This window comes from Phalacrocorax carbo, chromosome 1, assembly GCF_963921805.1.
Source record: "Phalacrocorax carbo chromosome 1, bPhaCar2.1, whole genome shotgun sequence".
In the NCBI taxonomy this organism is placed as follows: domain Eukaryota; kingdom Metazoa; phylum Chordata; class Aves; order Suliformes; family Phalacrocoracidae; genus Phalacrocorax; species Phalacrocorax carbo.
The window spans coordinates 136,981,431-137,007,560 of NC_087513.1; the positions used below are offsets into that span (position 1 = coordinate 136,981,431).

At 40.1% G+C, this 26,130-nt stretch overlaps 1 protein-coding gene across 2 annotated transcripts in view; it reads left to right on the top strand.

Moving 5' to 3' along the window:
• Positions 1–26,130, top strand: part of MID1 (midline 1) — a 255,745-nt gene that overhangs the window by 62,040 nt on the left and 167,575 nt on the right. The window contains exon 1 of one of the 2 annotated variants that reach the window (XM_064475591.1): positions 5,109–5,330. The exons of the other annotated variant lie outside the window; for it this stretch is intronic. The gene's annotated coding sequence lies outside the window, so the exon portion shown is untranslated. Of the gene's footprint in view, positions 1–5,108; positions 5,331–26,130 lie in introns of those variants that run through there. 2 annotated transcript variants of the gene reach the window in all.

The window sequence follows — 26,130 nt, forward strand, 5'->3', positions numbered from 1 at the left end:
CTATTTATACCATATGTCAGTATGCCACTTTACTCCTTACTTCTTCTCTCTCTTCCCAAATAAATCCAAGTTAACGATATTAATTTCTCTCTGTTTTGGAAAAATGGGCAATAATACCGCTATGTAAATCATAGCGTATATGTTTTCACTGTAGTATTATCCAAAAGTTGGAATTCCAGCTGTGCTGCAAACCTCTGAACTATAGGGAAAATACATGTGTCTCCTCGTCCAAAGAACTTAACAGCCTGAGGCTTCAAGCCTTGGAATTTTTTATGCAGATGTTTGTCTTTAAATACTGAAGGGGTTACAGAAATCTTGATGGTTGGGCTTTCAAAGGCCTTTCAGTCTTCTCAACGCCTATGTGCGCCTATGTGCGTGTGCCTGCTCCTATCAGTCTGTCCGTAGCTCAATTGCGATGGCAATGCCTGATCAATTAAAAAACGTGCAGGACGTGTCTGTAGTATGGATGCCTCCTGACCCCAGGCTGCCCACTCATCCCCGGGCTGGTACAGTGGGCTGCAGAGGATTGGCTGGACTATGGGGATTTTTTCCGGCTGCACAGGGGTGACACCCCACTGTCCAGAATGACAGCTTTGGTTCATCTCTGACCAGCCCTTCTCTGAGCAGCATGCCACATACACCAAAGCCTCTGAAAAGGTACTTGGAATGTGTTTTCTGTTCAATTTATAGAGAGCAACATCCTTCTTGCTCCTTACAGCTTATGGATGGAGGAGGGATGAAGATCTAACATTTTACAAGCCACAGGCTGTTCTTTCCATTTGCTGTTTCAATTTTGTTTTTCTATCAAACTTTAGGAAGACTGGCACACTTGCTGACATTTGCAGGCTAGATGCACCAGCGTTGGCTCACAAGCTTTGAAGTTCCAAGCCAGATATCCTCAGTTTCACACACACGCTCCTAATGTAAACTCACTTGCACTGCTGAATCCTTGCTTTAGTCCAACTCAGAAACAAAAGCAGAGAGTGGGTTTAGACTGAGCCCACAGAGATCAAACCCAAAGGAAATGCTATTAGAAAACCCTTGTCAAAGTGAAACACTGATTTGAGTATTGTTCTGTTTAGAGTGATTCTCTCTAATCACCAGAGTTTCTTGTTTCTTTTCCTTTTACCCAACTATCTTTTTCTACTGTGTTCTTCCCTCACTGCTAATAGTCATCCTTCCCTCTCACCAGGTCATTCCTGCTCCAGTTTGCAGAACTGCCACCACACTGCTTTCTCAGAATATAGATCCTGTGAAGCAGTTAAAGAATATCCCAGAAATTCAACATACATATGTTATAGGCTGATTAAGCATAGATCATTAAACAGCCTTACCTTTGAATGGTGAAGTTTTGATATTATTTGACTGTGTTAAGGAGCCTGTTAAAAGGTGTGCTCTCTAGAGCATCTGCTGACTATTTATGGAACTTATGCTTCTTGATCAAACGCTTAAAAGTCAGCTGATGTGCGTATCCCTAAAGTGTACATTTCCTTCTGTTTATAAAGATATGCTGCCTCCATTTTCTATGCTGCCTTTCAGAATTACTGGAAGTTTCTTTCTAGAAGGTAAGCAAACAAAATCAAAGAACTGTGGTGTATTGCACTAATCAATCACACCAATGAGTCTCAAAGAGCTTAGCAGCCTTTAAAGTTTAGTTTTGCTGGAGTCTTTTCCAGTGCAATTGCCTGCTTGTAGAAAAGGTTATTTGAAATACACTTACGATTGCTATTAAAAATGCAGGGCTATTATCCAAATGACCTTGCCTTATGCTTTTTGTTAATCCAAGAAACACGGAAAGGAGTAAATGCTATGCAAGAAAAAAAAAAAAAAGGTGTTTTCGACAGATGATACAGATAAAAGAGGACATAATTGTGAGCAAGTAGAGAAAAAACTATGCAGCAGAGTGTGTAAACCTGCTGATATTTTGTAAAGCTCAGACTTCCTTCAGGCATTTGTTGTGAGTTAGTCTGAAAGTTATGTTCTGCTACGCGAACAAGAAAAATGAACTCTTGCAATTTTTTAGTGCCTGTTGTTTTCAGTATTATGTCCTATTGTGAGATTTTTCTCCCCCTATGCAAGCGCATTTTAACTGGCTTCCAAGTACGAGGGTGGCTACACTTTTCATGCTTCATTCTTTCTTTTGACAGGTAAAGCGCTTCTCATTTGTGCGTGTCATAGTTAACTACATGCTGGATGGTATGAACTTTCGTTATTTAGAGGTTATTTATTTATAAAAAGTGGTCTGTGAAGAGGTCTTATTGTTTCTAAAACATTTAATGTATCTCCTTCTTTACAATGGGAACGCTCCCAGATTGTTAGAGAGAGACAAAGAAACAACGACAACACTTTAGAAGCTGTAATTGGGATATAAAGGGTTCACAAGTACATCTCTTAAAACTCCTTTTTAAAGGGTGAAATTCACACCACATGACTTTCACCATGCTAGGGTCCCACCTAAATCCCTGAATGGGGTCACCTAAAGCAGTGTGTAATTCTAAGGTGGTTCTTAGAAAGAAAAATAATTTAAAAATTGGAGTTGAATTGATGAAAGAAGATAACTGCAGGTATTCATTCCTCTGTATAAATCTGTCAGATTTTGCTTTTTTTGGGTATCAATCAGTCTCTGGCTTCTGTTTGACTGTCTTTCAGTATTATCACGACTTGGGTACTACCTTACAGAAATTTACAGAAAGAAAAATATTCGTAAATATGAAAGCACATAAATACTGTCATCTGAAACAAAGTGAATCTTTTTGAAAAGACAATAGTATTTTTTTTTTAAGAATGAAAAGGAGTCACGTATATTTATAATAGTTTTTTGCTACTGGAGTAACTTTGTGTATATTTTTAGATAGAATTATGAATACCAAATCCAAAACTAGAAACAATAGCAACATAATTTGTGTGATAACAAATACAAAATATATAAGAACTTTATCTCAAACGTAGGGTAGACTAGTTCTTGTTTTCATAAATCATCTTTCAGAGCATGAGGACCAATGCAGATGGGGTGCACTAATGTGGAACAGCGGAGACTTGGCTTCCTGCCCAAGACTTCCTCAGGCCAGGTAATTTGGCCTCAGTATCCACCCGTAAAATCAGAGATTTGACACCCTCCAGCATTATTATGATGAACCCATTTGATTAGATGAACAAGCAGAAACAAATACGTAAAGATATTAGCAACCTGTGTTCCTCTCTAAGGAAGTAAGAGGCTGACTTCACATGTTAGGGTGTCTATTAATGAGCTCAAGCCTATGGAGGTGGAGCCTTACATTTCAGAGAGTTCATTCACAATCTTCTTTTTTCAACTTTTTCATGGAACGGCAATTTCTTCACAGGCAGTTCTGTGAAATCTGGCAGGTTTTATCTTAAATCTGATAATCTTATAAAAAGATTTCTGAACTCATTTTAGCAGAGAATCTGCATTCAAATACTGAATTTGCAGACATTATTTTTAACATATATGAATCCACTGACATTTTACGGTAATTTTTAGGTAATAAATAAAAGACTTCACATTGCAATGGTTTGCCTCAGGTTACTGCAGTAAGGCCTTTGCCCAGTAAAGAATTGCCCAAGATTCCTGGTTAGGTAATTAAATTAGCGCAGTTAAGAGACCGTTCACAAAATTCACAGTCCAAGTTGGTCATAAATGAAAAAAACATAATCCATTCTTTCCTTCCTTCCTTTGTTCACTGCTGATGTTGCCATTTTCTTAAACTAAAATATGATTTGGAGTAAACGATTGGAACTAATTCCTCTCTTTGGAGCCTCTTTTTTATCCCCTTACACCCTAATCCCAACCAAAGTGGAAATGGATTCCCCCAGCTTCCCAATTTTGAGGTAGGAAAAAGATGTTCCAGGCATTTATTGCACACATTTGGGTCATTTTCACTGTTAAAATGGCTTTGTATGGTGGAAGATCCTCCTCTGCTCCTGTGTCCTCCTTCAGCAAAGCAATAATGGGGAGACAGAGCCATGAAGTCACAACCCATGTTGTGAAAAAAGATCTCATCCATCAAACTGTCACCTCAGTTTTCTGTCCAGGGTCACAGAGGAACAAAGTCAGCTTGTGTCAGGTTGAAATAGCATTGGTAAGTGTTAGTGTGTGTGAAGCTGGTGGTTTGAAGTCTATTTATTTTGTTTGAAAGGCTCAAACAGCATGCTGCCGAGCAGAGGAACAAGCAGGAGGAAGTCTCCTTATAAATTATTACTGGAAGGCTCACAGCCATCATTTAAGATGTGAAATTATGCCATCTGCTTTTCTAGTGCTTTGATTTACTTTGTGGCAGATGTCTGTTTCTGAGTTTCCGCATCTCAGAGAGAGGTAAAACCTGCATTAAAAACTAATATGACAACAGCATTTCTTTAACAAAGATTTAATGCTTTCTTGAAAACCAGAGAATATGCAGGGGATGTTATCTCATTATCTATGGCATGCTTTCAAGACAAATTATAAGAAAATAACACTGTTTCATTTTTCATAAACTGGGAATGTAGATAGAAATCTTTTTTCGTTGTGAAAAATGCAATTCTTTGTTCTGATTTTAGCTATCAAAAGCATTTCAGGGAGGCACCAATGGTTTCTTTTACACTGCTTTTAATTTGGCGATTCCTAATGTTATTTATTTCATGTCTTCAGGGTCTTTTTTCTTACACTTTTTATTATTCATTTTCTAGGGGAACATCTTTGTTGTTATTTGCTCTTTGAAATATTTAAAGTTTATTTACGTGTCCTTTGTTAAGAAGAAAAATCTTAGGCCCAACAACAGCTTTATGAAGTCACGTAGCTAATTTTAAAATAACAACAAAAAAAAAAGGCTAACTACTTCAGCGCAGGCTAACTGAGATGCACGTGGGGAACTCTTGCAAGTACCCAGGGGTGTGCTCATTTCAGAAATTAGCGCTGAGAGGGTGATGAATGGAGATGTGCACTTTTTGGTGCCTTGTCCTGATGCTCTGTCTCTGTTCGGAGTGTGCCGCCCAAGCGCCCGGCGAGCTTGTTTGGATACCCTCCCTGAGGATGGCCGTGCGGCGGGGGGGGAGCTGAGTGGCAGCATCATCTCTTCCCCCACCCCCCAGGAGAATCGCTTCTGCTGAAGTCATTTGGTGTGTGCTGCTTTTTCCTGTGCGAGGATTAGGGAGTAGGAGAATGGCTTTGTGAGGAGGCTCGGAGAGAGGGAGCTGAAGAGAGACTGAACAGAGGGGCCGAAAGACTTTAGCCTTTCATAGTTCTTTCAGGCAATTCATTCTGGGAGACCAATTGCATGCGATACGGCAGCTGGGGCTTTTGTTTTCCTTTCAGCTATATACTGTAGGAGAAGCTGGTAAGGTTATTTTTTTTTTTTTCTCCTTGTTCTACTGTTCCATGATGCTATTGTAATTGCTTTATCGAAGCGACTGTTTGGTGAGGAAGGGAAGTTGGTTAATGATGCTGAGGGTCCCCTGCATTGTCTCTGCTTTGTGCAGCTGCATAGTTTGGGGAGAGGCACTGTTTACAGTAGAGGGGCTGGTTTCCGTTGAACAACTTTGCTGTTATTTCTCCAAAGTTGTTTCAGCCTTTCTTTTGGCGAAGCTAGGAAAATAAGCAAATAAACGGACTCGGCTGTTTAGAAGTGGGTAAATTTATAGAGGCTGCAATTTGTTGAAAAAGCTGTTCTGCCGAAATCCCAGTTTCAGATGTTCTGCCTTTGATGTTACCGGATTTGTCACTCTGCTGGATCAACTCCAAAACTGGGTTTTATTTGAGAACCTTCTCTCACAAATCTTTTCTTCACATTTTCAGCAGGGACAAGATAGGTCACTTGAACTGATAGCCAAAGAAAAGAAAACAAAAATATGTCTGTGTAAGGTGGAAATATTTGGGGAAAGGAAAAATCCTAGGGGAACTCTGGAATTAAAAAAATAAATGAAGGAGCATTAATTCTTGGCACTAATTTTTAGCAGAATGCTCCTGATCAGTGTAAGAGGAAGCATGTGGCTAGGCAGAGAATATACTCTTTCAGAAGATTCAAGATGCACAGGTGCATATCCTGTCTAACTGCACCCTTCCAAAGAGAGAGTTATCATATTTCTCCTCTTTGGGGGGGGGGAGGAGGGGATGGGAAGGAAAAGAAAAGAAAACCAGAAGATCCTGGCTATCCTGTCCCTTTCCCCTCTTCTTGTTATTTTTAGAATAGTGACTTGTGTTTGTCAGAGTCTTTTATTTCCTTTCATATTATCGTGGGAAACTTTAGCTTGAATTGGCTGGACATACGTGAGCGCAGCTTGGGGCATACCATGTCTATTCCGCAGGCAGGCTATGAAAATCCTGCCTGTGACTCAGATGAATTGTAAAGACCATAATTGCTAACAAAAGTTTCTTTTGTGGCCATTCAAAAATCACAAACAAGGTAAGGGGGAATGATTGACAACAGTTACACTACTGATTGACAGAGAACCAAAAACTCGGTCTGTGACTTGGTATGTTAGTTTTTCAAGAAGTGTTGACCTTTTTCACTATTACTCAGTTCTTTCTGGTGGACTATTCCCAACTCCCCTATTGAGGCTAGGTTGTCTATCTAAAATGTGTCTTTGTAATTACTGCCTATAGTCTGTACATCTCTTAACAATTATATGCTTATTTGTTGATGCTGAAACAAAATTGAGAGATACATTGCAATCAGAGCTCCATGAAAGAATGTCTATCTTTTATATGACTCGCTTGACTATTGATTTCAGCTGCAGATTTTACTCTTATGAAGTAATGAAGTGCCACATCCAAATCCTGCAAATCTGTACTCGCAGTTCTAGCTCTTAATAATGGAAGGCCCAAGAAATTCAATGTGGTTACTCATGTGAGTAAAGATTTAGAGACTCATTTCCCAGTCATGAATGAAATGGTTTAGGAAGTGCACAGTTACTATGGTTCTCTTTTGGCTTAAAAACAAAAATCTCCATTAAAACAACCACTAATGAGATTTGTTAGAGGAGCCCAAGGATAGACAAATTCAATGATTTAATATAAGAACGTGGTAGACTTTTGACAGCAGTATTTCAAGAAGAATGATAAAAATGTTCTCTCTCTTCAGCTTATTAACAGTTTTAGAAACATGGGAAACATAATTCATCTCTCTGTGCTGCACCACTAGATACAGCCATGACCCTTGAAATACCACCACAACTGAGAGTTACTCCTCCCTTTGAGAATAAAAGCTAATTTAGCGTGGTCTTTATCACATACTTCCCCCTACTTCTAGTAATAACTGTCAGTTCTGGCAAATGACAACAAACCGATATTTCACGTTAGGCTTCTCCTGGTTTTCTGAAGACAAAGGTAGAGTATCTCCAGCACGCAGTGTTTATTACTTTCACAGCCTTGGTCTCATTGCAAGCAAACAAGGCAGGATGTGTTCCCTGGTTATTGATACACCAGTTAAGGCTCCTTAGTTCTCTAGTGGAGAAACTACTTTGGGTCAGTGTTTCTAAACTGTTCAACAGCATCCTTTAGTTTACAGAGATAGAGAGATGTATTTGCTGGTATTTCTTTCCTAATTTTCATGAATTCTAAATTTTCAAATGTGATTTTGAATTAAAAATAGGCATCTAACTTAAAAGAGCTCACAACTGATATCTATACATGTGGATGGGAAAGGAACTACACTAAAGTTGTTGTGCAAGAGAGTCCTAAAATTAACTCCCTGAAACAGTAAGTGGCTATCCTATAATTTTTTTTATAAAGCAGAAATACATATACTTTTATATGGTCATTATTTTTGGAAAAGGGCCTCTAATTGTAACTGAAAGATCACCACCAGTATCACATTTACTCATAAAGAAGTAAATCTTGGCTATAAATGTCTTTTATTAAGTTAAAGCTGAACAAAATTAATTCCAAAGGTGGAGGGAAACATATATAAGTAAACTTAATGCCCATTTACTCATAAAATTAGAGCCATCTAAACACATTCCATCAGTCATTAACTACCAGCTATTTGTCAAAACTGGAAGGTTTAGGCAGATGAAAACTGTAATATTGCTTCTCAAAACACATACGCATAAAAAAGAAATTATAAGGTTGGAGCTGCCATACTGGTGCTGTGCTGCAATTTGGTGAATTTTTTGCAAGCTTTTTGACATTTCTTAGTCCAGATGTCACATAAAGACCATAGCGCAAAAAAAAAAAAAAAGAAAAAGGTGAGTTTTCTATACTATATGCATACATATGTATGCATTAGTGGCAATTTATGAAAATGCAGTTGGCACACTGCAGATTATTTTCAAGCTGGTTTTGTTAGTATTCTTTTACTTGTACTCTTGCTTGCATCACTGTAAGAGTTGTTGTTGAACAGATCTATAGAGATACATCATGCATCTTCCATGTTAACAAAACACTTTCTATGTTCATTATTCACAGAGGATTCACAAAGCCTACGCTTAGAGCTCATGGCTACCCGTGTTCCTAGAAATAGCTACCTGAAGTGAATGTCACCATAAGCCATGCTAAACACAGTGTAAGAGAGTTCTAATTTTCTTATCCTTAACTGGAAGAAAACACATGTGGGTTCTCATGGGAAGCTGCCATTTTACAAGCAGTAAGCAGCAGGAGGTCCAGTCTGGTGCAACAAGGTAGGAGTTAGAGAATACAGTTCCCACTTGACACAAAGCAACACATTTTGAATGTTGCTTCAAAACCATCTTCATTTTTTCTTTTTAAATTGCTGTGAAAGTAGTTAGATACTAATTCAGTTACTTTTACTCATGCAGTAACAGAACATAGAACTGTCTATTTCTGTCATATATATTTAAATGATACTTAGAATTTTAAATACATCTATGCAATTTTCAAAACTTTATGATGAAATTCTTCATGGTTGCTGATGCATCTTTCTGTTATGCACATCATCCAGCACCTTAGATGCACAGCATGTTCCATAGCTTGGTATTTGCTTTGTTTTTAAATCCAATGTAAACAGAGATAAATTGAACTGCTGAGTAGGAGATCATCTGCAGGACTATTTGAGCACAAGAACGGTGGGACATTGTAACAATATACTGCTGAGGTTTGCAAAGTTCACAAGCATCCCACTATCTTCCCAGAATGTGTTTCAATGATGTATGTATCCCTTCACCTTTGAAAGGCTCTAACAGTTACAAGCATGTTGTCCCCTCTGGATGGATGTAGTAGGTGTCTTTCATCTTAGAAATCTGTCTTTTAGAAAAGTAGTATCCATTTCCATTATAAACTTCCAGGGTTTAAGAGATTGACTTGTAGTCCATTATAAGTTAAAATTTAGCCCACATGGTGTGGTAGACTAGGCAGGATGCTGTCTGTCAAGGTCTCATAGTTGATGCAGAACGAAATTATAGAGACATGTGGTCTTATCCAATTAAAACTTTGACTGAAATGTTAACCGTCTTTTGACTGACACTTTGGGAAAGACCACCAGTGATTTCCTAAGGGGAAAGAACTATTAGCTTCCAACCATACCTGAGTCTGTCCAAGCCCAGTACATTATTAGCTGACATCTATGTAGATTTGTAAGAGCTTTTGAAGTTTTCTGGATTACGTGCAGACAGAAAAGAGATGGATTATTTTTACTTCCATGAACTGGAGTATCATACTTCAATGCTAAATAATGGAAGCTAAGGGTCAACCTGTCAGTCAAAATTCATCTACATTAGAAAAACGTGTGAAGCTTTTTTTCTGCCACTGGTCCTTCTTATCCAGTGCAACCAGCTGTAGAAGTGGTGTAAGCTGAGACTTTGGGACTCCAAGGGCTTTCAGAGCATTCTCAGGTGGCAAATGAAGGAACAATGAATTTTGACTGCCTCTGCACCTCTCCCAAAGTAGTCCTAGAAGGCACGTTGGTGGGGATGGAGCTTACGTTAGGACTTGGATCACAGTTTTAACTTCTGGTTTTTTTCTGTTGAGTTTAACTGGGTCAGATTTAGGCAAATACTGATTGCCTTTTGTGACCTGATTTCTTCCAGGTTGTGGAAGAGATGAATAAACCCTGTTGATACTAGCATAGTGTCCTACAAAGAGACATTGCTTGTCTTTTGGAAGTTCTGTCAAAGACTTTTTTCTTCTTGCAGTTTCAAGGCCGTATATTAGACTTTGCACTGGGTGCTATTCCCTTTTGTAAGACTATTTCTGTACTCCACTCCTTTTTCCAGTCTAAGTTAATAAATTGCCTAGAAAGATGTTTTTGAAATGTTGGTAGATGCTGATAGAATGATATAGTGAAAGCTGGGAGCACGTACAATACAACTTGGGTGGGATTCAGTTCCAGAGAGGCTCTAAAACTTGGGCATCTGTGTGCAGATGTCTACAAGTGATTCAGCTCAAATGACAGCCAACACTATGGTTCAACACTGTTGCCCGCATACAGGCATTTAATGCCATTATAGATGTGTTAAGGTGCCTTAAACATCGACATAGGACTGAGAGGTGACACAGGGCATGTGAACACATTGTCTTTCTGGAGAAGTGGCTCTACCAGGGCATCTGAAATGATGCCAGGCACCTATGTATCAGCCCCTGAACAGGGAGGCCATCTCAGCTGGCCAGCTCAACAGCTCCTCAGGTTCCATTGCTCATGTTGGCTAGCTCATCACTGGCTACAGTGCCACCTTGCACAGTTAGCTTGCCTACAGACAGCTACCCACAATTTGAATAACTGCTGATTTTTTACATCTTCTAATTATGTCACTACTCTTGAAGAAGAAAAAGCTGAGTTATTTATGGTCCAAAATTAATGTGTTCCTGTTCATTATGGTAATAGGGGGAAGATGAAAAGCAGGAAGGAAGGGAAGAAGTGTATTTATCCTATCTTCTCAAGGATTCTACTTTGAATGCTGAAGTTAGGACACTGGGCTGCTTTGTAATCAAGAGAGAGAACGATAGACCTTATCTGAATTATTCAAATTCTGGATAAATCCCTAGCTAAGGGGAGACAAAGTTTCCTTGGACTGATTCAGGTGGCCTCGGTGAGATGCTGACCTGGTAACATCTAGGACCAGTCGATAGGAAACATCAGGTACCCTCATTAGCTCATCGGAAAATGACATACTACTTTCCTAAGGTTATTCTAAGTTCTGTTAATGTGTTCTGACTAAAAGAGACTGTACCCAACAATCCTTTTCAAGATATCTATGGTTCTATTCTAGTCGATTCATCTAATTTGGCATAACTTCTAAATGTACCTACCTCTCTTCATCAACTGCCTAGGACTGTTGCCTCTGAGAAAATAACGTCAGGGAGGGAAGAAACACTTTTGTTTTGTTATGCACCACTTACATTAAGTCCTTTTGCTGAGATATCTTTAAACTTCCGCATTGTGTATGCATATTTATAGTGCTTGTCTAAAGTATTCATGTGTATTTTGAAACAATATACATATGCTCTCCACCTCACAATTCTTTCGTGTGTGCCAGAAAATAATTTCCCTAAATGAACAACCTAAATTACAAGTCCAGTTATTGTCTGTTTTGAGGCTCATAATTAGAGCTCAGATGGTAAGGCAACTGCAGAAGAGAGTTTACCAATTTACATGTTAATCAAACATAGTCTGATGGGCCATGATTAACGTAGGCTCCGTCAACATCTTAATTAGCCAGAAGCACATCATGAGGCATTGGTGCCTGTCTTCCCACCCCTGAGATTTTTTTCCAAGCAAGTACAGGTTCCTCAATAGCTGTTTTCCGTAGCAGTGTTAAAGCTAAGACTTTAATAATTGCTCTAATGAGGGAAGTTAGTTAAAAACTGTTTAGCCTTGTGTAGAACACCTGAGGTAGCACAGCATCTTCATTAGAGGGCAGAGCCTGGCCAATTTGTAACCTGAATCAGGTACAATATTTAATAACAGATTTTTGCCAGAATCACAATGTATACAGAATAAATTTTTTAAGAGCTGAGGATGGTTTTATCTGATTGATTAGTTCCACATGTCCTCAGCCCCAGGAATCTCTCCACAGGAGCCCACATGGAATCAGGATAAGCACAATTTAAGTATGCCTTTGTAGTTGAGTAACCTGCTGAGCAGGACTTCATCTCTCCTACAATGTCTCTCCTGATATTTTGTTTAAAGGCTTGCTGGTCTGCAGCTAATTTATTTTACAAGTAAAAATCAACTTTCTCCATACAGATATGTTTTAAAATTCCTTGAATACTATCAAATATTGTTTTCAAAAGCTAGCCTGTCTGAGGACTAACTCCCAGTGAGACCAGGAGATGTTTAGAATTTTTCCCCATTTGATTCCTTGCTGTACATCTTTCATTGCTGCAAAATATACACGGTGATATGTAGATGGAAATGTTCAGTGTATATTTATTTTTATTTTTAAAAGGAAAATCTTGTAATGAAATGTTTGATTTTAGTGGGAAAAAGTTCTTTTATTGATGAAACCAGAAATTCTACCTCTCTCATTGTACATTCCCACTATCACAAGAATGCAGAATAAAAGTGCAAATAACATGTATGCTGTGTGCAATTTCTGTTCTTGCTGTTGTGATAGCCGGTGTAAGAGCTGCTGGTGGTGACAAGGAGGAAAACATCTGTTGTGTTTTTTGGAATTGACTGCTGACCAGAAGAGGGAATGATTTATGACCTTATATTTTCTATTATCTTCGGGCATAACATTGTGATTTTCTGCCTGGTTTCTGAGGAGAGGTATGAACTGTGTTTGGAATCAGTACCAGTCACTTCATGAGTGCTGGGTGCTACCCTGGCCTTCCACCCAGGGAACTGGTATCACAGCTTCCCATATAGGAAGTCTTTCCTCATTACGGAAATAAAGGGAAGATTCCCTGAGATCAAAATCACTTACCAATTACTGACACCTCTTGCCAAAACAGAGAGAATTTATTAGTGGAAAAGAACCAGGAAGCTCCCTTGGTCTATTTGCCTGCCAATAGCTTGTTATTTCATACATCCTCTCAAAGGCTTCATTATGTTCAATCCATCCTTGTAGGCTTTAGCAGCAGTCTGGCCTCTTATTTAGAGGATTACTTTTTTGGTATTAAATGTTCACTTCATGCTTTTGTTTGTAGTACAAATCATCCTGCTCCCTTCAACTCAGGTCACTAAACAAAAGAAGTACATTGTAAGTAATTATAAAAACTTTTTTTTTTTTACATTTCTGAACATAACTGTAAGCTTTGATCAATGGTAAGAATTTGTGTTGAATGCTTTTGTGAAAAGCTAAACTTTAAGGTTTTTTAAGCCCTGACATTTACCATCATGAAATAAGAATTTCATGCCTTGAGATATAGAGTTTTGGAAATTGCCTTTACATATAGTACTTCGAAATATGTTTAGCTAAAAAAAAGAGCAATTTCAATCTTCATGGAGCCAAACATTAAAAAAAAAAATAATCAGCAGCTCTGTGCAGTTGCTATACTGCATGAATGTGGATACTACCAATATTTCTTAACCTAAGTACAAAGAAATTGTTGGGTATGATCTTTTTTAGCCTAAACACATACTGACAAAGACGCCACTGAAGTTGCTGCAGTCTACAGATGTCATGTGGTAACTGAAAATGGCTGTTTGGATGAGTAACATGACTAGATCTAGGAAAAGTCAGTTCTTAATGGCTGAAAACCATAACAGAAAGCAGCTTATAAATGACACCTTTAAGCATTAATTTTTGAAGTGGTTTTGGTATTTGAAGTTTGGGTATTTTACTTACATTTTAACTATGGACAATAGCTCTGGAAACTCTGTTCTCTCTAAATCTAGAAGGAACTTCTTCTAACAGCAGGTTATAATTTTAGTCTTACTTACCCTGGGGCATCAGTGGAGGTAACTGGTGCTTGGTCGCCATTCTGTCTTTCAGTAGATCTGTATTATTAGTATGTATTTTATTGGTCCTCATTACTTTTCTTTCTGATATCCATCCTGGATAACTAATTAAAAATGGTAATTTATCTCTGCTAATCTCAATGAATCAAAATGTTAGATAATTTCATAGTTAATTCTGAAGGACAAGTCTTTTCATCTGTGCCTTCTGGAGGTTCATGTCTTTTTATGCCATAGCGGAAGTTCACATGCTACATTTAACCCCTAACTGCAACATTTAAAAACTAAGTGAGATAAATCTCTCCTTTAATGACTTAAATTTGGTGTCATTATAATGTTAAAATCTGAAGAAGTCCCAGAAGTATTCGAGTAACAACGCTACAACTAACACAGTGTTTTTCAGTACAAGGATATCTGTACAAAGTGCTCCCATTTTACAGAAAGGAAAACAAAGACAGAGGTTCAGCATTTTGATCATGATTCTGGTATTTCTGAGCCAAGATGATCTCTAGTGTTTACGATCAGAGCACTGGACATCTTTCACCGATGATCCTCTCTTGTCTATGAGAAGATGTTCTCCTGGAATCAGTCCCAGTGAGCCATATTGGGGGAGCAGGTGGGGATTTACTGAAAAGAAGTCACGGCTATTTGAACACTATTGTAGTCGTTAACAATACAGCCATTAAGCTGAACATACACAGAGAGTAAATATTTATGTGACTGGTAATCTAGATGGAAAAAATTGAAAACGGGACCAAAATGCCTATGTTTTAATTTTGTTTCAGTTAGGTGTCTGACTCTTCCTATTATGCTATTTCTGTGCTGTCATCTTTCTATAGAGCCATAGGCTTGGGAAATGCTAGATCAAACTGAGAAAGGTAAAAGTAAAAAAAAAAAAAAAAAAAAAGTTGAGAAAAAACAGGCCAAGAAAAACCAACTAGCTGTAGTCAATACTGTTCAGTGTGAAAAATGTAATGTTAATTCTACTTTTTTTTTTCTCTAGGAGATCATTAGAGTGCTTTATGGTCTTTCCAGATCAATACAAAAGACATTCTATATCTTGATGTGTCTCTATGAATTTGAAAGAGGTGACCTCTGTAGGGGATACTACTGTTGGTTTTACATCATTAATGGTTCCCTTCATTTATTTCTGCAGAATACCTGCACTGTCTTTTAAAGTGGGAATTGCCTGGGGTGACAAATTGAATCTTGAATCTTTGCACCTGATGCCATGAGAGCCTATAAATTAGTTATAGGCTAGGAAGATAGAATCCTAAACGTTTCTATTTCTCATAGAAAAAATGACCCTTGGGGTCACTAAACAAAGAATGAAAAACCTGGACTTGTTAACAAGAAAACAATTAATTATTTACACACATGTGAGTATTTGCCATTAGCATGCATCTTTAGAATTAACATCCTTGTTCTGCTAGATTTACTTCTACCCTCAAGACTCTAGTTGTTAAAAATTGGGTTCGGTCTAGCCCATTTACTACCAGGAAATATGAACAATAGAAACTATAAGCAGGGCTGTATGTGTCCATTGATTTTGGTTTCAAAGGAACCAAAGATTAAGCTGTCTTATTTCAAAGCTACAATAGTGTAGAATCACCAGAAGTAACTGTATCATTACCCGTATGGTGGTTTATTATTCTAGCACATTCATGGCCATGATGAAGCAAATAAATTATTGAGTGTTGTGGGTGATTTCATTTATTTATGTATGTATGTATGTCATTGTTAGAGCAAACAGTAGAGAAAAATCTTGCATCCTAATATGACTCCCATGAGGAAATCTTAATGCCATTCAGCCAGGTGGAGCTTCTATGTGTTTTTTTTCCATTAACTGCCGTCTGCCTATCCATCATAACGCCCTGAGCACTTCTCATCCATGAAAATTCCCTGCTATAGCAATATATAGGCTTTGTAAATAAAGTCTGGCACCCCTAAGGGGAACAATATAGACTTCTAGGAATTGTCATATATTTAATCTGTTTTAAGGCCTGAAAAGTATATTTCTGTAATAAAATATTTTAAGACCTTTTTGTCCTGGGAAATTTCTTTTCCATGGCAAGTGACCTTTACAGGTCCTCTCTGGCAGCATAACTGCTACGGATATGAACATTTAGGACTTTCAAATGGATACAGTATGATGCAGGCATTTTTAAAAGATTACTCCAAGGCTAAAGCACTTTCCCCCCCTGCAATATTTGAGCAGTTTGAAAGCATCAAGGCCCATGTTATCACTGCAGATACATGCAGAAAAGTCCCAATGGCTCCAGCCAAAGCTGCACATGTGGATCCAAGGACAGTACTTTGGTTCTGAAAGTTAACTAGGAAATGAGAGAATAGAACTGGGGTTTGTACAGTGCTTTTCATACTTGTTACACCTCAGTAAAGAACTTCTTCCTAACATCCAATCTAAACCTCCCCATATGCAGCTTGAGGCTATTCCCTCTCGTCCTATCACTTGTTACTTGGGAGAAGAGACCAACACCCCCCTCAATACAACCTCCTTTCAGGTAGTTGTAGAGAGCAACAAGGTCTCCCCTCAGTCTCCCCTTCTCCAGGCTAAACAACCCCAGTTCCTTCAGCTGCTTCTCGTAAGACCAGCTCTCCAGACCCTTCACCAGCTTTGTTTCCCTTCTCTGGACATGCTCCAGCACCTCAGTGTCCCTCTGGTACTGAGGGGCCCAAAACTGAACACAATATTCAAGGTGTGGCCCCACCAGTGCCGAGTACAGGGGGGTGATCACTTCCCTACTCCTGCTGGCCACACTAGTCCTGCTAGTGTGCCAGGATGCTGTTGACCTCCTTGGCCACCTGGGCACACTGCTGGCTCATGTTGAGGTGGCTGTCAAACAACACCCCCAGGTCCTTCTCCGCTGGGCAGCTCTCCAGCCACTCTTCCCCAAGCCTGTAGCGTTGCAGGACCCAGCACTCGTCCTTGTTAAACTTCATATAGTTGGCCTCGGCCTATTGATCCAGCCTGTCCAGGTCCCTCTGCAGAGCCTCTCTTGAGCAAATCAATGCTCCCACCCAACTTGGTGTCATCTGCAAACTTCCTGAGTGTGTACTTGATCCCCTCATCCAGATTATTGATAAAGATATTAAACAAGACTGGCCCCAAAACTGAGTCCTTTGCTTGTATATATGTGTGTGTGTATATCCCTTAAAGTATCCTTTCTGCTGTTCACTTTTTTATGTGGAGGTGAGGGCTATCAGTGCTGGTGCAGGAGCGAGGGTTTTTACCCATGTAGTGACTGGGACATGTTTTGCCTCCTTAACTCATACAAGGCTCCCTATTAATCTGTAGCTCTGTATTTTGGTATTGCAGTGGAAGCTGAAGAAGAAATAATATGAAGAAGTATGATAAGAAGCCTAAAAGCTTCTAAGCTATAGTGTACTAGCTAGAGCTAAGGGAAAATTTGCTGTCCTTTTCAGATCATGCCAGCAGAGTCACAGGCAAAAGTCATCTCATGAAGGAAAAAGTGGAGCAGGGTCAGGGTGCTTATCCATGGGGAAGTGTTGGGAGAAAGGAGAAAGCTGGAAAGGAGGGCCAAGGCATGACCTCTGGGCAAAGGGACTTGCAGCTGCTCCAGGTGCTGAGGGAAGGAAAGGACATGAAGGGCTGAGGTGCAGTGCCTGCTGGCAAGGAGCAGCCTCCCCCGGGTGCAGCCCCCCCCCCCCCCCGCCTCCTGTGGGGCACTCACTGCCCCTTGGCAAAGCAGGCAGCAAGCCTGTTGCCTCTTTCCTGCCCCCAGCAGCCACCTGCTTCCCTTACCTGTGCCCAGGACTGGCTGGCGTGGCTCATATGGCTTGCAGTACTGGCAAAAAAGGGAAGAATAGAAACCCCAGAACTGGGTACACATGTGCAGTTATACAGATGCGTTTGCCAGTGTTTGGCTGCAGGGGAAGTCAGGAAGGCAGGTAACAAATATCTTAATTAAAATGCTGGCATTGTTGACTATACAATTACCTTTTTTTTTAAAAAAAAAGGTAATGTATAGGTGAGCAATGTGGCTAGTGCCTTATTGATAAGGTATCAAGAAGGTACCCAGGTGTGGGAAAGGGGATAGTTTGTGTGTTGTCTTCAGAAACAAAGATTTCTGTAGTCCCTTCCAGTTAAAGAGATGGCAAAGCCTGTGCTAAAGCTAATGAAGGACATGGGGCCAGAAGACTGTTTAAAGCAACAGGTATTTAACCTGTGAGTCAGTGTGTTTAACACAACCTCCTCTGCATCTACTCCACAGAGGAAGGGAGCTTGCAGCAGCCTTTCTAGCTGTAGCAGGACACATTTTCCTCTTCAGGAGCTCCCTGCCTAGGCTGGCATGAGCACCAGGAGGATCTTTTCTTACCTGCAGAGGATGGCCAGCTTTCAAAAAAGCATTAACCTCCTACCAGGCTCCACCTCTTTCATAATCATAATATTTTAGCTTAAAAATCATAACATGTTGAAGACAATTCTGCATTCCTTTTCTCTAGCCTCTGGCTTTCAAATCGTGGGGTTATATTTAGGTCAGACTGTCAGCTCTCCCTCTGCAACAGTCTAAAGACTAAATCCCCTTTAAAAAAGAAAATAAATCTTCAGTTCTCACATAATGACTTGGTATCTGGAGCTGAGGCTTCACAGAAAAGATCAAATAGCCTGAGCCTTGTGACAGAACTGAAAGAAACTGCAACTCCTCATTATCCCATAGAGTAACATCTCAGTTATGGTATTAAAATGGACCAAAAGGACCCCTTCAGGCTTTGAATGTTCCCTGAGACACATGACCAAGGATATAGTCCCTGTGACAGGAGCTAGTACGGCTTCCATGCTGTGTTGTGTCGGTGACTGTCACTTGTGCTCTGGACTCTTACATTGTTCTAGCTGCTTGCTCAAGTGTTACAGGCAGTTAAATTGGATGGTTGTGGCATGCGAAGTAGTAAGAAGATGTGGAATACTGAGAAAAATTAATGACTAATGGGCACAGATGGGGCCAAAAGTGGTTATGAGCAGCTGCTTGACATTAAACCCCTACAAAGTTTGAGAAGAGAAGAGGTGGAGGGACTATACAGAGAACAGTTTGTTCTCCCTTGACGATCTTTCCTTAAAAAGAGAGCAGTATCCTTGGCCCATTCGGACCCAACCATGAGCTCATCTCAGCCTGCACACTCTTCTTCTCTAACAGCTGCAGCTGTGTTACAGCAGCCTCTGTGCCTGTGCTAATGGGATAAAAGCATTTCCATGTGCTCTTTTCATTCACAGAGTATAAACCCCTCCCCACAGCCTCCAGTGTATCCTCATTCAGTTGAAATGGATTCAAATATTAAAGCCTGTTACGTTTAATTATCGCTAAAAGTCTGGGAGGAAACAAAAGCTTATGGCCACTTTAAGCTGTTTCAAGATAGGTACCTATAAATCACAAATGTGCAATCACCTATGGGAAATTCGGAAGCTGGCAGAAAACAGTAATATGTACCAAAGAGAGTGATCATAAAACTTGCACGGTCTTCTTAACCATGTGTGTAGGGTTTTGCAGTTCCTGACCTGGTGAATATCATTCCTTAGTGAGGGCCTCTCACGGTCAGGACCTGCACAGGACAAACTCGCAGCCACGAGGCATCGTGTGGCGACGTGCCAGAGGTATTGCCTGCCTTTCTGGGCTTTCATAAACAAGCCCATGAAGAGGTAGATTACTACTGGGACAACTTTGTGCTTTATCCCCAAAATCATTAAATCCCCGCAATTTCAAATGAAGTCAAGGGGAAGAGCTTGCCTTCAACACTTTTACCAACTAGGTGCAAAACAAAATTTTATTCTGAGTTTTTTCACTTGTGAGAGTATTGAATGAGGCACACGTGGGAAAGTTTTCTACCCATTACATATACCCCTGCTGTCCTTCTATGCTACTTCTGATTTTGGAGAACTACTGCTCTGCATTTTGCATGGACATGGATTAGCGAGTGGACATCCACGCTTTCATTGGAATGGAGCTTTGCGTGTGTATCTATACACTTTTAACATACATTATGTATATACATACACAAACATTTAACAAGGCTGTGTCTACTCTTCCCCTCTCCCCCTTCTTTTTTATAATACAAAAGTTACTGCTTTCATTAAATTATGCTGTGGCAAAAGAGCACTATAATGAAAAGTAATTCAGTTGGGCTACAGTGAGGGGCAGTGTGAAAAAAAAACCCCAATATTGGCGGGTAGCTGGTCTTACGGAGGGGCTGAAGAAAGAAGTTTATTTCCTTCTGTTGTGAGGCTCACTTCAAATCCAAGTTCACAGGAAATCTCGGTTCACAATTTAGCGTCACTCTCTCTTCTCCCATTAGAGTATCCATGATGACATCTGGAAGCCGCAGCAGCAGCAGCAAAGATCCACTATCCTTCTTTTTAAAAGTATTTATATGTTTGTTGAGAAGCAACCACTCAATCAAAATAGAAACAGTGGCTTACTTCCAGTTTTGCACATGTGCCACATGCTGCTTAACATTGTCTTTTTTAATTAATAAACTATTTCAGTTTTCTTCTGATGTGTAATCACAGTACTCTTTCTTCTTGTATAAAATTTTCATGTAAAAGTTTAAAGCCTCCTGTTCCTGGTGGAAAGGCCTTCCGCCTTTCTGTTTCTAAAGACCTTTTTTTTTTAATCTTTAACTTCATGCCACACCGGAAGAAAAGCCGTTACTAACAGATCGGGGAGCTGCTATAAAATATTTATTGGAAGGAGATGCAAAAAAGCATATATCATGTTTTGTGGAGGATGCTGCACCTAGTATTGTGGTCAAGAGCTGAATCACTGTTTTTTTTTCAGATGGAGATGGAAGTGTTTGCTAATGCCTATTGACAGTGTGTGTTGATGAGCTCTAGCAAGTGCTGATAAATTCTCTAAAAAGACTCTAATGAAACATCTTTCAGAAACATTAACATTTGCTAAATAAACATATTTTCATCATCTCTATTGCGTGTAATGGATGGTTTTAACAATGTTTGCCAGCCTTTCTGCAAAGCATAGTACGTGGCCACTGCCTCTAATGAAGTAATTATGTTACCTGACCCTCTTCTTGGGAAAGAAATAGGTTGCGCTTGATTTCTCACTGTCTTACCTCCTGATTTCTGTGAAGCGTCTTGCATCTGTCAGTAGTATTTTCTGTTGATGACCCTGATGACACAGATAAGAAGAAAGTATTTGCTTGAAAAAAAAATCTATTGCCAGTTTTAAATGAAACAAGGGCTACTTCTTTTGGCATTGCTTTTTGATTTGGTCATCTTCTCTGTTCATCAAATGTGCAAGGGAAAGCTCAATCCAAAAGTCTGTGAAGAAGCACAGAGCTGACAAGCGCCAGCTATCACAGTGATCTTGGGAGTGCCCAGAAACACTCTCTTCTCCTTGTTCTACCCATAACCTGTTGGCATGATTGCTTAAAGGACTTGGTGTCGACACCCTCTGCGTGTCTTTGTGTGTTCTTGGTGACATGCTAAGCCAGCGGCTGAGTTTTATTGAGGTACTGAAGTGGCAGATAGTCTTATGCATGCGAGGAGCCATATGCAGTGAAACTGGCCTCTAAAATTGGTTGGTTTCAAGCTCCAGCATTTGTACAGACAGAGGTGGAGCCTTGGGAACTGCCCGATGGTGAGGTTAGTCTGCTCTCTGATGTACATGTTTGTCCTGCTGAGAACCTGAGTGCTCTATCAGAAGAGATGTGCTGGGAGCGTTCAGGAGCATACTGGCAAGATAGGGTCTTTCTGCAGCACGCTCCGGCATGTGCATGTGAATGGCAGAGTGAGAACAGAGGCTCCTCAGATTCAGAATATACTTGGTTCCTAAACATTTCAAGAAACTATTTGGCCTTTGACATTGATGACATACCATAGATTGCTAATAATAGCATGCCTGAATTTTTGTAAGAAAAATAAGCACATCCCTCAGTAATTCCCACACTCCCAGGTTAAATCACCACAATATTTTATTAATGCCAGGGCTGATGAAATATAGCGAAATAGTAAAACCTCAGCTGAATAAAACTTGTTCTCCTTTGAGAGTTCTTTTTATGAGACTGAAAAGAAGAACAATAAGATGTCAGCCAGTCATTTGTCAGCACCACTGCTCCTGGACACAGACAGAGTGACAGGATGCTCTTGTTGTCCCACCCTCTCAACAAGTGTCGAGAACTTGCACAAAGCTTCTGATGTTCTGCTGAATTAGTATGGCAAATGCAGTATCATCAACTACCCTCAAAATAAAGGAAGTATGAGTAAGAGGAAGAATTCACTGAGTTAAGATAGAGGAATTCCTGGAAGGAAGTACTATGAATAGACGAGCTTGGAGAGGAAGCTCAGTCTGAAGGTTAGGTTTTATTGCTTTTGTTTGGTTTTTGTAAGATGAATAAAATCTATCTTCAAGAGGAGTTCAAGCCTGGATACTAATTCTGGGTCTGCATGTTTTCTGAGCACGGAAGTAAGGACTCAGCCTGTTCACACCCACAAGTAGTATGAAACTGATTATTCACAAAGGGAGAAATAGTGGGATTTATGCTAAAATTCGCTAGTATTTACCTCTCATGCATCTAGGCAGAAATGAGTAACAGCAATCTGTGAGTGCAGACACAGATCTAAGCTCATTTAATTATGAGGAGACCTGGGTTTTGCATGAATCTTGGAGGACGTAGTAATTAACAGAATAATACTGTTTCCACAGAGTCATTCTGTATAAGATAGCTGCCCTGGTCTCGAACTCATTTCTTACCTGCCTGGACATGACATTCAAAACTGTGTTGTTTGTTTGATACAAAAATTCAGGTTTGGGTGTGCTGGGTACCTCTTCTGATGGTGAACAAAAAGTATGTTAAATCAGGAAAGACAGAAGGAATATGAAAATGAGCAAGATGGATTGATTTCCACATACTTTAAGTGGAATGGTTTGAGTTATCCTGAGGTTTACTCACTGCCGTTTTTATCCCCTTTATGCTGACTATCAGGATATCCTGTTGCTATAGGCTAATGTGGAATGCACTCTGCTTTAATGGTCAGAGTTCAGCGGTTTCGTCGTATTTTCACAAGCAGAAAGCTGGTCCTCAACAAAAATTTTTTTTGTCCCAAGGGGCCAGGCATATGCTGGGAAGAAAATGTATCACAAATTTCAAGTATGCAAACTCTTGTGGACTTTTAAGACTGTAGCTACAGAGAAATTACAGCATGGAGACCTCATGGTGGTCGTAGTGCTGGGCCATAATGTAGCGTGCTCCTGGTACGCACCAATAGTGTACCTCCTTCACCGACATTCAAACTAGGAGGAAAAATAGTTGCCATTCTGAACCTACGCTGTCCTCTTTCTATGCGCAGAGATCAGCTTTATGCGTTAGAAAGGTTTAGAAGCAGAGCTCGTGTCACATCTCAGGAACAAGAGCAAGATACCTCACAGTGCTGTAGGTGGCGTTATCAGCAAGAATCAATGTAACTGCCTGCTCCATGTGGTTTTTAAAATTTATTTTCACATGGCTCAATCTGGAGTCTGGAGTCTGGAGTCTGGAGCTCAGCGGAGAAGCAACCGAAACTTCGGAACTTCAGCTTTTCCCTGCCAACAGAAAGTTGTTGCAGTTCCTAGAAGAAACCGGTGTCACGGCTGCCTCGGAGGGAGCCCGCCGCGAGCCCCCGTCCCCTTCCGAGCCGTTTGACATCAAAGCTGGCGAACCGGCCTCGGCTACGCGGGCGCCGGGGCCGGTGGGGGCGGGCGGGCCGCGCCGAGGGGAGCCGAGGGGGCGGCGGCCGCCAGGGGCCGCCCTGCGCCAGGCCGCGGGGGCGGCCCGCTTCCCGCCTCCTTCCTCGGGCTGCGCGGGGCCTGCGCCTCGGCCTTCCCCGTCAGCCCGCGCTCTGCCGCTTGCTCTGCCTGCTACCAGTTACGTGGACTTGGTTACGTCAATAAATAACCATTGAAAAGTCAATCCCGAACCAACTCCTTGCTCCCGCGGGCGTCCCCCCTCCCCCTTAGCTGTAAATGAGAAAAGTTTTGGGGGGGTTGTTTTCCTGAGCAGTGCCCCTTTCCGATGTTCCGATAGCTTTTTCAGGTTTTGTGTATTTGTCAGTTTGGTGTTCATGAGTTTGCTACTCTATTTTGACGTAGATGCGCATAGTTGCGTGACAGACAGTTCGTTCTTTTCCCACTTCTCTGTCTCATCATTTACCACCCCATCCACTTTTTCAGGCTTATTCCTACAATCATCATTTATTCTCTAAGTGCCATAAGTACCTAAATACTGAAACCAGTGACAGAATTGTTGCGATAGAAGATATCTGTCTTGGTAAAGAGAGGGTTAGCTGTAGGTTTGGGAACAGATTTCCTTAAAATTGCTAAGCCTTCTGGTGTCTGACTTCACCATCACCTTCAAACTTTGCAAGTCCAGCTGGTGTGCGCTGAGGAAGGAGGAGGCAACAAAAGACATTCTTACACTTCAGAAAGGAACCCAAATACAGACTGAGTATGGATGGGTTATTTTGTGGATAACAAAAGTGGCACTTGTAGAACAAAGATGACAGTTTTACCTCTGCTAACTACAGCACAGAAATGCTTCCTGCTGAATGCTTATTATTGTATTTGCAGATTGACTTCATATGTACCACATGTGCTTACTGTTGTTGCGTTGTGATTTCAAGCTTTTATGAAGTGATAAGCCACATATTAATAGTTTTAACAGAAGGTGCTCTAGTTGTTAACATGGTAACACCTTGCAGGAACAATATGTTATGTCCATTTTTGGTTCTAGAAATGTGCAACATTCTGCACTTCAAAATACATCAGGTAAGTGCCTAGTTAGTACTTAGATCTGCTCAATATATTATCTTCCATAAATTCCTACCCTATTGCTCAGTCCTGCTATAAAAATTCGCTGCCTCAGACTGCAAAATATTAATTCATTTCCCAGGAATCTCTTTGGGTACAAGCTGTGAAAGCGGATCTGGAAGTTGCAAGCACATTTGCTCTTGCTTAATCTTACTCAAAACTGAGCTGATTACTAACACTAGTATAGTAACAGGTGTTCAAATACATCCAAGAAAGGTATTACCCTAGCTTGGAGAAGGGTTTTGTGGTTTGTTTTTTTTTTTTTTTTTCTCCTGATCGCAACAAGGTTATCGCTCGCATATGGACGAAATCCTAGTCACATCCAGCTCAGTAAAAACTGTGACGCTGCTACTGTAAATGAGTTTCATAGTAGCCAGATTCCACCCTATGACTGCAGCTGATGTCAATGAAAATTTTCAAAATAAGATACCATGTATATAATAGTCACAGTAGCCCAAAGAAAGTCAAACAGTGGTGTTTTGATCTTACTAAAAATTAGGGAACTTTATATTTGTTTACATTCCTGATATCTTAATAAACAAGGTAAAATTAAAAGAACGTAGCATGTTAAAACTTTTCTTTAGTTGCATCACAAAGGGGACAGACAAGGCTAAAAATACCAGTTTGGTATCTTTACAGTACTCCTTTCAACCTGCCCTTCTGAGTAGGCAGTGCATGAAAGCATTTGTCCATGAGTAATATCCTATTAAACTGTCATGATTTTATGTGACACATTTTTCTCCCAATTTGCATACCTGACAATAGACTTCCTAAATATTGCCTTCATGTCCATTCATGTCCAAAAAAAGTACCCATCCAGCAGAAACGTTGATTCAAATGTTGGTGATGGGACAATCTCGGGACTGCATCTGAATATGAAACAAAGGGTTCAGGCCAATATAAGCTATATGGTCTATTGCCACGCTAAAGTTGAGTTCTTTGTGTAGTGAGGGCTTGTTGCCTTGTAAATATGTTTCCACAACTCATTAAATCCTCTGAAATAAAAGCTCACACAATTCCAGTACAGTGGAGCAGTCATTTTTCGATTTAATTATAAACAGGCTAGATAATGAGCTACCTAACTTGTCCCCTTTGCTGGAGGAGGAGAATGGTTCGTGACCTCTCCTTTCTCTGAACAGTACTGAAATCCACTTTATTTGAAAGATGAAGGAGTGGAAACTCCTTGACAAAATAAAAGGGGTGCATAAGAAAATGCCAACTGGGCGACTAATATTTTACATAACAAGTAAGAATATATATTTTGTGAAGCTATTTAGTATTCAGCTTAAGAGATTATAGTAACCATAGCAACCCCTTATCACCTGTTTGAGACACTGCAACATCTTAATGAAATGTGCACTGAATGCCCTGCTAATATCTATAAAATGCTGATGATATTATCTCTTGGAGAGAGCTACACTGAGAGATAAATGCGCAAAAATGCTTGAAATTAATGATTCTTCTGTCTCCTATCTGCTTTCTCCTTGTCCTTCTACTTTATTTATATGTAT